Source organism: Nematostella vectensis, chromosome 1 (assembly GCF_932526225.1).
Source record: "Nematostella vectensis chromosome 1, jaNemVect1.1, whole genome shotgun sequence".
Taxonomy (NCBI): Eukaryota; Metazoa; Cnidaria; class Anthozoa; order Actiniaria; family Edwardsiidae; genus Nematostella; species Nematostella vectensis.
In genome coordinates, this window is record NC_064034.1 from 22,071,840 (window position 1) to 22,084,655 (window position 12,816).

The 12,816-nt window shown below is 38.6% G+C and overlaps 2 long non-coding RNA genes across 2 annotated transcripts; one reads left to right on the forward strand and one right to left on the reverse strand.

The window, feature by feature from the left end:
* Nucleotides 1–7,360: 7,360 nt before the first annotated feature.
* LOC125569958 lies at nucleotides 7,361–8,104 on the reverse strand. The gene is made up of 2 exons (XR_007312412.1): nucleotides 7,658–8,104; nucleotides 7,361–7,494 (listed from the first exon to the last, which is right to left on the reverse strand). It is a non-coding gene; the product is annotated as an uncharacterized LOC125569958 (long non-coding RNA).
* Nucleotides 8,105–9,142: 1,038 nt separating this feature from the next.
* On the forward strand, nucleotides 9,143–12,297 carry LOC116612390. The gene is made up of 3 exons (XR_004293890.2): nucleotides 9,143–10,101; nucleotides 11,144–11,215; nucleotides 12,247–12,297. It is a non-coding gene; the product is annotated as an uncharacterized LOC116612390 (long non-coding RNA).
* The last annotated feature ends 519 nt before the right edge of the window (nucleotides 12,298–12,816 follow it).

Sequence of the window (12,816 nt, forward strand, 5' to 3'; positions counted from 1 at the left end):
TCGGGCAGCGTATCCGTATGCATGTGTTTCTTATTTCAATTCAAGTATATTTGATGTATTTACAATGCTATTAAAATTAGAAACTATCACACGACTGTTATTCATTATTCAAAATGTACGTGCATGGTCTCTATAGTTTATCTTACTGCACAACATGAGTATGAATCCTTATTTATAAGCTTCCACCAAAAACTTTTACCCTGAAGACTCCCCTTGGGCTATTTCCTCTATACCCACCCAAAAAAAATACCCGCCTAAACAAAGAAATAGTGACAGTTCTTAAACACTTAATACTGTACCCTCACTATAAATTCTAGATAACTGTTACCTTATAAATAAATTAACTTTTGAGTCTGAAATATATTTCCTCTTTTTAAGTGTGTTGGGACCTTTCTCTGGTGCCTTTAGCTAAGGAAACATTGAATCAATTGTATAAATCAATCAAACATTTGTGAAATGTAATGAATTTAGGTATGCCATTGTTACAGAATACAAAAAATTTTATAGCCTCATCAAGCAATGTCATCACTTTAAAAACATGATAAAGGGTCATTCCACAGTATACCTAGGCAACTGCTGAGTATGCTCTGCCTCATTCCTTGACAATTGTTGGTAATATAGCTTCTCAGCACTCACTTCTAGTTATGAATCAACAAGTACTGAAAAGGGACTGGGCCTAGGGGACTGGGCCTAAGCAACTACTGAGCATGCTCTGCCTCATGCCTTAGAGAACTGTGGGTAATATAGTTACTGCACTCACTTCTAGTCGTGTAATGTGAATTGAATATGTCAACAAGTACTGAAAGAAGCAGGAAATTCAGAGAGAAATTGAAAGGTGACCAAGAAAAGCTTTCAGAGTACCAAAGAAAGGATAGAGAGAGAAAAGCTTTGGAGCATGCTAAATTCAAAGCAAACAAGAGTGAAAAAGAGAAGGCAGAGCACAGGTTAAAGAGGGCAGAAATACAAAGGCGCTGGAGAGCAAAGGTAAAGGGAAAAGGAGAGGGTAAACAAAATTCTAGTGCTGCTAATGATTAAAAAAGTCCCCAAAGTTTAGGTAAGGCTGTGAGACGAGTGCAAAAGCACTTACCGAAGAGTCCCTCAAAAGTGCCTCATGTGCTAGCAAAGGTTGTACAAGCAATGTCACCAGGCAAACGAAAGTCAGTTATTGAAGCAGTTGACAGTTCTTCAAAGAAAAGAAAGCCAGCTGAAGATCCCAGAAAGCAGCGATCAGATGCATTGTCAGACAAGAGCATTAAAGAAGTTGAAGAATTTTATAGAAGGGATGACATAAGTAGAATGTGCCCATGTAAAAAAGACTGTGTGTCTGTAAAAACTAGCAAGGGGCGAGAAGTGAGGCAAAAGAGATTGTTGCTTTATAACATTGCTGAGGTGCACCAAATGTTTAATAAGAGAGAATCAGATACAAGCATTGGTTTATCGAAGTTTGCATCCCTCAGGCCACCAGAAGTAATACCTATTACCTTAAGAGATCTAGAAGTTTGTGTTTGCAAGTATCACGAGAACATAGAATTACTTCTGAGTGGAATTAGCAAAGCTGTCCCTGGAGTTTCCAAGACGGCTGATGAGATGTTGTGTAAAACTGTGTGCAGTACAAATGATGCAAAGTGCATGGAAAGAGACTGTAGCAAATGTGATGTTGAGGGGTCAGTCAATGACATGTTTGACGAATGCAATGAAGATCAGTCAGTCTCCTATTATCAGTGGGAGACTTCTGATGATGGAATAGTGAGAAAAGTGCAAGTTAACTGCAATCTTGAAGAGGCTAAAGATGATCTAATAGTACAGCTCCAGCCATTTGGAAGACATGTGCATAACATCAGGCGTCAGTACATTAAGCTAGCGGTCCTCAAAGAAACACTGGCACCTGGAGAAATTATTGTACACGAAGATTTCGCTGAAAATTTTCAGCTTAAACATCAACGAGAGATCATAGCTGCGCACTGGCACAATGAAATGGTGACAGTGTTTACAGCAGTGGTATACTATAGGGATGATGAGGGAGAGTTGTAGCATTTGTCTTATGCTGTTGTAAGTGACGAACTCTCTCATGACAAGTCGTCTGTCTATGCATACAACTCTCTGATTCTTGAAGATGTTAAGAAAGTAACAGAAGTAAAGAAGGTCCACTACTGGTCTGATGGTCCCTCCTCGCAGTTCAAGAATCGTTACAACTTGTGAATTGTGGTGTACCATGAAAGGGATTTTGGTTGTGATGCCACATGGAATTTTTTTGAGACTGCGCATGGGAAAGGCCCCTGTGATGGTATTGGTGGGGAGGTAAAGAGAGTGGTTTGGCGGGCAATACTACAGTCAAGCGTGGTGGTAACCTCAGCCAAGGAGTTTGCAGACACAGCAAAACAACTGTGCAAGAAGATTAGGGTTCTCTACTGTTCAGAGGACCAAGTGGGGTTGGTAACTGAGAAGCTTATTACCCGATGGAACAGTTGCAAAGCAATCCCTTCCACACACTCTATTCACTTTGTGGCCAAGGTGGATGAGGTAACGATTAAAGTGGCTAAGAATTCTCAGTTCTCCCAACAGGATTGCTGTCAAGAGCATGTCTTGATATCAAAGAGCCCCCTGTCTCATCAGCCTAGTGGAAAGGATTCAAAGCAAGTGCCAGCAGCAGTAAAAAAAGATCCAGGACAAAAAGCTGCAACCAAACCCTGTGCAACGAATTCGAAACGGGTGCCAGCATCAGTCGTAGCAAAAGAGACAGGCCAAGTGAAGGCTCCTAATCTGACAACTGACTTTGGCTTGCCTCCAATGCTTAAGGCTAGATTCAGAAATCCTGGTCATGTCACTGCTATCCCTCACAAGGCACAGCTATTGTCTGGGATTATAAATGGTCAAGTTAAATTCAAAGGCAAAGGAGTCATATCACCAAATGATCTAAGCTCGCTCCAGGGAGGGCATGCAAAGGAAGAAGATAACTTTCTTACCAACTTTGCTGTTGATACATACCTTGAAATGCTCCAAACTGCTTCGCCCAACATTGTTGTATTTCCTTGGGAACAATTTGAGAAATCATCAATCATCAAACGCCAATTATCTGCTAAAGGAAAACTCCTTGAAAAAGATCTTGCTGCCCAGCGGGAGGTAACCACTGGTTTCTGGTGGTAGCTATACCCAAGGAAAAGTCCATATTTGCTCTTGATAGCCTAGCAGGGTCATTTATTAAGCCCACAGCTGAAGCTGCTATGTGCAAAATGTGGCATGTCCTCAAGAAGGCTGACAGCAGTTTCGACATAGCTACATGGAGGTTTGCATCAAACAAACCAGGCGATTTGCCACAACAAGCCAATGGAATTGACTGTGGTGTATTTCCTTTAATGTATGCTAGGTGCTTGGCCACTGGTGCCCCAATGCTCTGCAAAGATCCTGACATCCCAGCAGTTAGAGAGCAGATGATATTAGAGCTTCACTACCAAGCCTTGCTTCCCCCACAAACAAGCATCATTGAGAAAGATCAGTATTATGCAGTGGATCACGTGAAGAAATACTGCATAGGTAGAGCCTTAGATGCATCTAGTGATGGATTCCTTATACCATTCAAGTTTCTATATTATGTTGGAGCACAGAAGTTTGGCTGGCCAATCAGAGATGATGTAGAAAGTGTCCACCCCTCGTGTGTATTCCATGGCCCACTGGCATTGCAGGGAAATGGGCCCTTTGAAGTCCCTAACTTAGATGAGGTAGAGGCTGTTTTCAAGTTGCTAAAAAAATAAAATGGCCTGACTGATCATTACAGATAATGATAATATCATAGCACCCATGTTATTACATGTACTTGTGTACATTGTGTTTCTTATTTAGTACCAAATACTGTTTAGTTCTGAACTATGAGAAACATTGCCCACTGGCATTCCAGGGCAATGAGCCCTTCAAGAGCCCACTTAGATGAGGTAAGAGACCGGGTCTCTCAAAGCAAGGGTCAGACAACTTAACTAGCTGTTAATGTGTTGCCACATTTGTAAGAGAGTTGGTGTTGAACTGGATTTAAGATTAAAAGTGTCTGCTACAGAAAACTTAATAATTGTACTGTTATAATAATTTTTGTAGATGCTAAAAAGTAGATTCCATAACAATTTTCTAGAATCTAATTGTGCTGGGATATGACTATCTAACATGCTGAGATAAAACTATACTATATGAATGAAATACATTTTGAAAATATTTCCTATGTTTTTGAGTGCAGTAAACAGCATCTTTTGTGGTTCTTCAATTATTTCTAGTTTAGTGCCCTTGTGTAGACTCCGCAACGTAGACTCCGCAACAGCACCAGTCCATCTAAAACTAGCAATTTCACCAAGAAGATAAAACAAAAGCGAAATATTCTTATTGCTTAAATCAACCCAGAAGAATGTTGTTCCTTATTATTTAAGCCCCACTTAAAAATATTCAGAAAGTTCACAGAGTTTTTAAGGTAAAGTTCATTTCTAAAAAAAATGGATTTTTCTGCGTAGACTCCGCAACGGCTGTATATTATCAAATATCTCAGAAGCATTTAAACTTTGCAATATCCCCTTCCTTACTGTTTGTAGTACATATACCCCTTTCCCCTAGAAGTATACTTTTATTAAGATAAACATTCTTAATTAGAAGTTATAATGTCTCAAATCTCTCCAAATGTAGACTCCACAACATACAGTTTACTGTGGAATGACCCTAAAGCCTTGCTGTCAATGAGAATATTGTTATTAAAAACAAGAAATGGTCCCGTAAAATTGTGACTTTTTATCATAGGCAAACACGCCGAGTAGGGGGACATATTTTGTTCAAATCATCACAGCACTGAAATGGCTTCCAAATCACCTACTGTACTTCTGTAAAGAGACTCACAAAAGCAAATTAAGGTACATTTGAAATACCCAAAATTTCTCGATATTACATCAATTTTCAGACTATAATTTCATCAGAGAACAGGCCCGTACCCAGGGGGGTGCAAACGCACCCCGCAGAAAGGCCGAAAGTCCACTTTTTGTTGTCAATAGACATGCTATTTGTAGACAAAACAATAAAGCATAAGCCAGGTCACTCCGATATGTCATCAATCCAAGTCAGACTTTTTTGTAGCCAAATCCGAAAATAAAAGTCCCGTGGAGATACTGCAAAGACATAAAAAAGCCCTTTTTGTTTTTTCGTGGTTGGTAAGATTTTTAACAGAGATTCCCCCCCCCCCCCAGGAAAAATTAGGTCCACTTTTTCGGATTTCGCCCCCCCCCCCCCCCAAGAATCCTGGGTACGGGCCTGGAGGACATTTGAGACCCTCATAAATCGATTGTTTCATGCCAATAATATATATAAGATACTCATTGCAGAATGAGTCTTTTCTGGAAATACATAATCTATCTAAAATACCCTCGTTTCCTGAAACTGCAAAAATGTATACATATGAATAAGACACTCGAGTGAGCGCCTAGCCTGAACGTAATGCACGTTCCAGCATAAAAGTAAAAAAGTTTTTAGGTTCTCGTATCGTATCTCATACCAACTTGACCCAACTTTATCCATGCTTACATCCCCACATAACTTGCACCTTTGATTGGTGATTCTGCTAGTAGTCAGACATGCTAACATCAATATCTCCACTCGAGTATTACATGACGACAAGCAATATTACAAATATTATTTGCACTCCGCGCCTATCACTTCATAAACAATAGCCCCGTTTGACGTCCACTCTATCGTTCTTTCTTCTGAAAGTCCATTGTCTTTTGTCTCGAAGCTTACATTGCGTTATTTTGCTACTCTATCTTGGTTTTCTTTATCAACGCCATTTTCGGACACGTTTGTTTTGTGTTGTGTGGATATAAAAGTGCGGAACGCCGGATTCTTTCGCGGATAGGCGGATTCGTGACCCCTATTCACCCCTCCCCCTTTATCGGCGCCATTTTCCGACACAGCTGCCCCCAGAGCCCCACCCCTACCCCTTGCTACGGCCGTGTAGAAGTATCACGCGCGCTTTACTTGTTTTCCCGCCAAACGAATTCCCGCCTAAAATACTGAAGTTCCCGGATGTTCACACGCGTCTGACAACCAATTGACGTTTGATTGACTTCATCGCACTGTTTCTAATTCGACTGGTAATACGACGAGTTACCTAGATATCAGCAAAAGAAAAAAAAAACAAGTACGTAAAAATTTTGGTTCGAATCTCTCCTTTGGAAAGATACACCAACAATTAATTGACTTTTATTTTATTTACAAATAGAATGAATAAAAAAAAAAAGAAATAGAGGCGGTGGTGGTGGTGGCACCTGAAAAACCAGTAGCTGCAGGAGGTACTTATTAATTTGTGCGTAATTTATCCTTCTGCTTTAGGTACTTACTTACTTACTTATAAGTTGAGTAAGCACTTGCACATAGTAATGTAAGCAATAACATAAAATGAAAGGCGATATTCATATATTGACTACAATTGTTGATATAAGAGTGTTTTTCCTCCAGAGAAACGAAATGAAAGGCGGCGCACCAGGCGTCAAAGTGAGTATTTTATTTCTTATAAAAGGTTACTTATAAAGATAAATACTACTAATTTCGAATGTCTTCCCTGTTTAAATATCTTGGCAAATAGGTTTGCATATGATTGTACCATTGCATGCATTTAAGTGATGTGATTGAGTTATTTCTTGTGGTTGCCCTAACAAGTAGTCGTTTCCTAAACTCCCCGAGAGGAAGACCTTGCCTCCTTGCTTCTGCTCCACCCCATCGCGCGTTGTTATACAAACTCCTTTCGTAAGCGAAAAATCAATTCTAAAGAACATAATTCTTAGAAGTTTATGAAAAACAGCTAACTTACATGTATTGTTTTAATAAATGTTTTAAGTGCACCAGTCCCTTAGATTCAACTGAGGAGTTCCAAATAAGAAATTTCGAAATCGCTCAAAATTGGTTTAAAGTTACCCCCTGGTTCTCTTATGATGGTTAAAAAGTTTGAGTTACATACAATAAATATTTTTCGAGAAATTCCGAATTTACGATTTTGCCTATAAAATCGCAAAATATTCTTTAAATATACGCGGAATTAAAAATAGCGATACAGATCCTTAGAAAGGAGTTGATAAGGTATAAATCGAGTGGTTTCTTTACTTTTTCCGGCAAAAAAAGTATATTTTATTGCTGTCTAAACATGTTCATAAAAAATGTCGACTTGAATAATAGCTTAAATTAGGGGCTTATAAAACCGATGGTACATGGATTTTCGCAGAAATTTTGCACTTTGAGCAAACATTGGTGTTATTTCTTTCGATTCAGCAAATAAAAAATTGGGGGAATCAAATTCCCGAATTATAATGAAGCCGAACGCAACCCCATGTCGAGCTCAAATAACACGCGATTTTCTTGACAGCCGTCTTTATTAGATACACATACCTGTTTGTACAGGAGAAAAATCACAGAAAATAAACTCTACCCTTGCTGTATACTAATCTCAGATGCAGTATAATTGTCTTGGTTCATCCTTGGAAATTACTGGAAGTCAATAAAGACATTACAATGAAAAATATTTGCTATTTTGTACAGACTTCAGTTCAGAACGCCTGCCGGAATGGCAAACTTTGAAGGATTTGTTTGGGTTTTAAAGTTTCTTTACGCTCAATTGAAGTAAAAGGTATTCAAGCACGTCAGTTCTTACCTTTTGCCAAGAGGTTTCTAGGGAAAAAGCCGATTTGTAAGATTAATTTCAATGCAAAGGTCAAGTACTACAACACGAGTCTGGTTTCAGATGACAACAACTGATCAGTGGTCTGCCAGATGAAAATGCGTGACTTTCCACAGGTATCCTAATCCCGATAAGAACATTGTCTATTTTCAAAAACATCTGATGATTTGGTAAAGAACTTAGGCGTAAGAGTAAAAATTGTATACGTTACGTTTATCTGCATATTAGTTGTGTGCGCATGAGCACTGCTTGATTACTGCAGAAATATTTATCAATAATGGGAGCGGGTCTTTGTAAAATGAATACAGGACCTACGCCGACCAGACCTCGGCGCACCGGGTTATTTTTATTTTTTTAATACACAAACATATGTGAAGAAACCGTTTAGCTACTTAGTAATCCACACCACCCTATTTACCATCTTCCATAAGTCACCCCTTACTCAATTACTATTTTTACCTTTTGTTAGTTAATCATCAATGAACTTTGTACATATACTAGCTGTAACATGCCATTGTAACTCATTTATAACCTGAAGCTGAAGAAGGCAGGTATTGGCCAGCCGAAATATCGTTCTAAAAAACATAAATCTGCGTTGTTGTCGACTTTTTCTTTTAAAGGTTTTACCTTTTGCGTGGGAGTCCCTAGGGTAAATGTGCCGTTGTTGCTGGTCGCCGGTGGGACGGAGTTTCTTTTTCATTACAGACTTGCTCCAGGTGACTGAAGTAGTTTGAAAAATCGGTAGCTGGAAAATCGGCGACTACCGTGAGAATAGTGACTTTAAATGGGCTGCTTCGCTACTTTGTAGCAAGAGAAAACAAATATCACTCTGTCCAACCACTGATGAGCTGTCAGTTAACTCAATGTAAACTGTTGATTGCCGTTAGAACAGTAACCCTCTATGGGCTACTTTCCTTCTGCACAAGCACAATCGTAGATTGCCGTGAGAACATTAACTCGTTATTGGCTACTTTGCTTGATATAACAAGAACAACAACTGTGCAATGCCAACAAGACTGCCTGGAAAAGGGTTACAAAATCAGTTGGAGCTTGCGACAGATTGAATGAACATGTCTATGATTCCGATACAGACGACGATCTACTCCCCGTGTTTGAGGGGTAAAATAATACTTTCGCTAAACGAAAGATATAATGCTGATTGACATTGTTTTAATGCGAGGGATGTTTTAGCCTGTGAGCTAGTCTGTACTTTTGCGCAAAGTCCGTAATGAAAAATCAATCTCCGTCGCATATCCCCCCCCCCCACATACACACACACACACACAAACATCGGAACGCACATAAACTAATATAAGGAAAGCAGAGGTGCGCGATAAATAAGTCGAGTCTACGAAACGGGAAGTTGAGTTGAAATAGGGACTCCCCAAAATATGCCCAGGGGGGGGGGAGGGGGATGCAGGGTGTGCGCCCACAGCGGCCGAGGGTCCACTTTTGGTTCCCAATTGACGTGCTATTTGTAGACAAAACTATAAAGCATAAGCTAGATAACCCTGGTACGTAGCCAAATCCGACAATAAAAGTCCCGTGAAGATACTGCAAAGGCATAAAAAATCCCTCTTTGTTCTTTCGGGGGTAGTCAGATTTCTATTAGAGAACTCATTTCACTCGTCGTCGCCTTACTCGTCCCCTCTCAGAACAGCCGAATTCCGAGCTACGGACAAGCAACCATTGCCTGGGCTACCTGTGATTACATTTGCGTTTCAAGAGTCACCTACGCGCGCGCTTAACAAATACTCCGGTCGTTAAATCATGATTCACTTACCAGCTCTAGCAAGAAGAAGTTCAAACTCAGTTTAAAGTTTAAGAACGCACTTTGAATTGCTCGAGCAATCGACACTAGGGCCACAAGGACCACCCACGCAAACAGCGTAATCACAGGTAGTCATGATCAAGAAAAATATCAAGCATCATCTGAATTACAATTTTATGCTTGCCTGATTTTATAAGAAGCAGCCTCATGTGATCTCTTTGTGTTGCCCTAAAGCCTTTTGTGGCTAACGGAGGTGTTACTGTAACAGGATGCCGCTTTGAGGGAGTGTGACAATTCTTTTAGCTTATGCCCTTATGTCAACGAAGCATGTTTGCTTGTGGTATTCGTGTTTTATTCTTCGATTGGTGTTTCCTACGGTATCTTTTTAAAATAATTTTGGCATCATTTATATGTTTTTTTTTATAGAATGAAGAACATAAAATAAGAAATAATCTAGAATAAAAACTGCAAGCCGACTAGTTGAACTATTCTTTATATCGGGTTTCCTTTGCAAATTCATGCATTCTCATCTGGTAGACCGCTGATCAGTTGTCATCTGAAACCAGACTCGTGTTCAAGTACTTGACCTTTGCATTGAAATTAATCTTACAAATCGGCTTTTCTCCCAGAAACCTCTTGGCAGAAGGTAAGAACTGACGTGTTTGAATATCTTTTACTTCAATTGAGCGTAAAGAAACTTTAAAACCCAAACAAATCCTTCAAAGTTTGCCATTCCGGCAGGTGTTCTGAACTGAAGTCTGTACAAAATAGCAAATATTTTTCATTGTAATGTCTTTATTGACTTCCAGTAACTTCCAAGGATGAACCAAGACAATTATACAGTAGAGTGTTTTTCTTTAAAAACAAAATGGCAATCGTAGCACCAATATGTGCTAGGATAAACACGCAGTTTATTTATATAGAGTGCAAGTAAACCATGGAATAATCAATTGGGGTTAGTGTTTAGCTTCTTCCTGTATTGGAGGAGTCACATCTATCTACAAAATAGATAATATAGATTGATACCAGTCCTGCCAGAACGGCGTGTGTAAATATCGTATTTCCTAATGTTTGCTAGCTGTTGTGTTTTTTTTTTTGGGATATTTACACTTTCACTCAGTTCTGACAATAAATAACAAGACAAGATATTTGTTTTCTCTCACGACTTTCCACTATATCCAGGCTTTGTATAACCGGCCCCTGATTTAATCACTGATACAAAATTGATTATCAACTTCCCCTGTAATTGCAATATGCATAGATAGCTGTCTGGACAGTAATGTTGTGAAATCGGGTGAAATACAGTATATATGTGAAAAGAAACAAAAAAACAAGAGAGCCAATGCGGTTTTATACAGAATATAGAGATAATGTATGAACATTATCACAAAAGGCTTGTGATGATAGGTTCAATAACTTGTGACACTTACCTAAAGTGGGTGACTTGACATCTATGACAATGGCCCTTGAATCGTTATATCTAAACTGATTGGCCTATCAGGAAGTTTCAGCAACGATATTATAACAATAACAATATAGTAATAATAATAACTCAATTATTGTCTCAAGTCTTCTAGCATTACAAAGTATTGCTAACCGGGGAGACAACAACTAAAATATATAAATATATAGTATATGTATACATGTATGATTAAAATTACCCAAACAATACTCCCATTTTTTTACAGATGAAGAGGGCAAGACCTGTGCTAAATGCCAGAGAGAGGGACATGGGGAGGCTCATTGCCTCCAAAAATCAAGTAAGTCTGTTAATATATAGATTTACTAAGTAGCCTATATCTACTGTACTTTAAGTGCTACTTCAAATTTTTTGCGGAGCCAAGCGCGGCCGCAGGCCGCGCGCGTAGCTCCATAGGCAAAGAAATATGGTATAGGTATGCGACTTGGTTCGCCAGCCAGTCAGCCGCGCAACTCTCAGGCCCCACTCGGCCCCGAAATGGCGACTAAATACAAGTACGGAGCAAGGGAAAAAGTTCTTGTCGATTATGCGATGATTATTTATTTTGCATCAAATTTTGTGACTTAAGGATAAAGTCAACCAAAGGAGATCTACTAACATTCATTCGCGCCAAGATTTATTTGGTTTTAGCTAGTAAATTTAAGCAAGTAACAGTTCACATTACACACAACCACAAGAAAGCGACAAAAAAAAACAATGCAAGGTGAGTTTCGGACGACGATTTGTATTGTTTATTGAGGATATGACAGTTATTGGGCTTTTTGTTGTCCTTTTTGTTTGCTTTGAGAATGCGAGTACTTAACTTAGTAATCAAATTATTTGAGCATAACACCTTTTGTTTTGACATTCTTCGTTTTATCTATATTCTTGAGTGTGTTGAATAAAATACAATACACCATAAAAAATCGAAATTCCACTCTGCCAAATTTTCTTCTTTAATAAAACTTTTTCAGAGCAGATTGATTGTGTTGAGATATTTCATAAAGGCTAACAAATATCGTGTTGCATTTGTCAAATCCTGCTAAAGAAGACCGTTCTTGTCTTTATATCCTGTGCTCTTGGTCCTAAAAAGATACATATCCTTTGAAGATACAGCAAATTTTTCAACTTACAAGAGAAATTTTCCTCACCGAGGATGAAAAAAAATCCCTATTGTCAATATGTATTGTTGTTATTGTCTGCATCTTGCATCTCATGTGTTTATTTTATTTTTAAATAGTTGTGGAAAATTACTTAGATTATAAATGGCTTGATGAAAAGATTGTTTTGAAAGAAATAATAAATAATTGTTTTTACTTTTTTATGAACCAGGAATTACCTGAGGGCCAAGATGAATGCTAAACACTGGAAGACATGAGAATTAAAAACCATGTCTTGAACAGAACAGTAGGAAGTTCTTATTCACTAGTCATTTGATACCCCCACACCCATGGTCCCAGGAAAGGGTGGGGGATTAGACTTTAATAACAGCCTGTTTCCAAGTAAAGAGTCAAAACCGTCAATACCACCACCCCTCTTGACATATTCTGGTTAAAAAGTGGTCTTAAACCCCATATTAACCCCTGACTTCTGTGGGACCATAAGGGAGGGGGCTCAAATGACTAGTTCATTACTATGTGATTAAGCTGTACACACACAATAGGTTTTTTTAGAACAAGATACTTATATAATATAAAACTAAAAACAAACTTTTGCTTTTTAAATAATAAATCTGTAAAGAAAACAGTTTTCTATCAACCTAAAGATAATGGGAAAGGGGATTATTTTAGGAATGTACTGAATAAAATTATCATATACTTATTATTGCTATATTTTCTTTTCAAACATTTAAAGAAGAGTCATATTTCTTGCTTTTACTTCTCCTACTTCTCCAATTTTTAT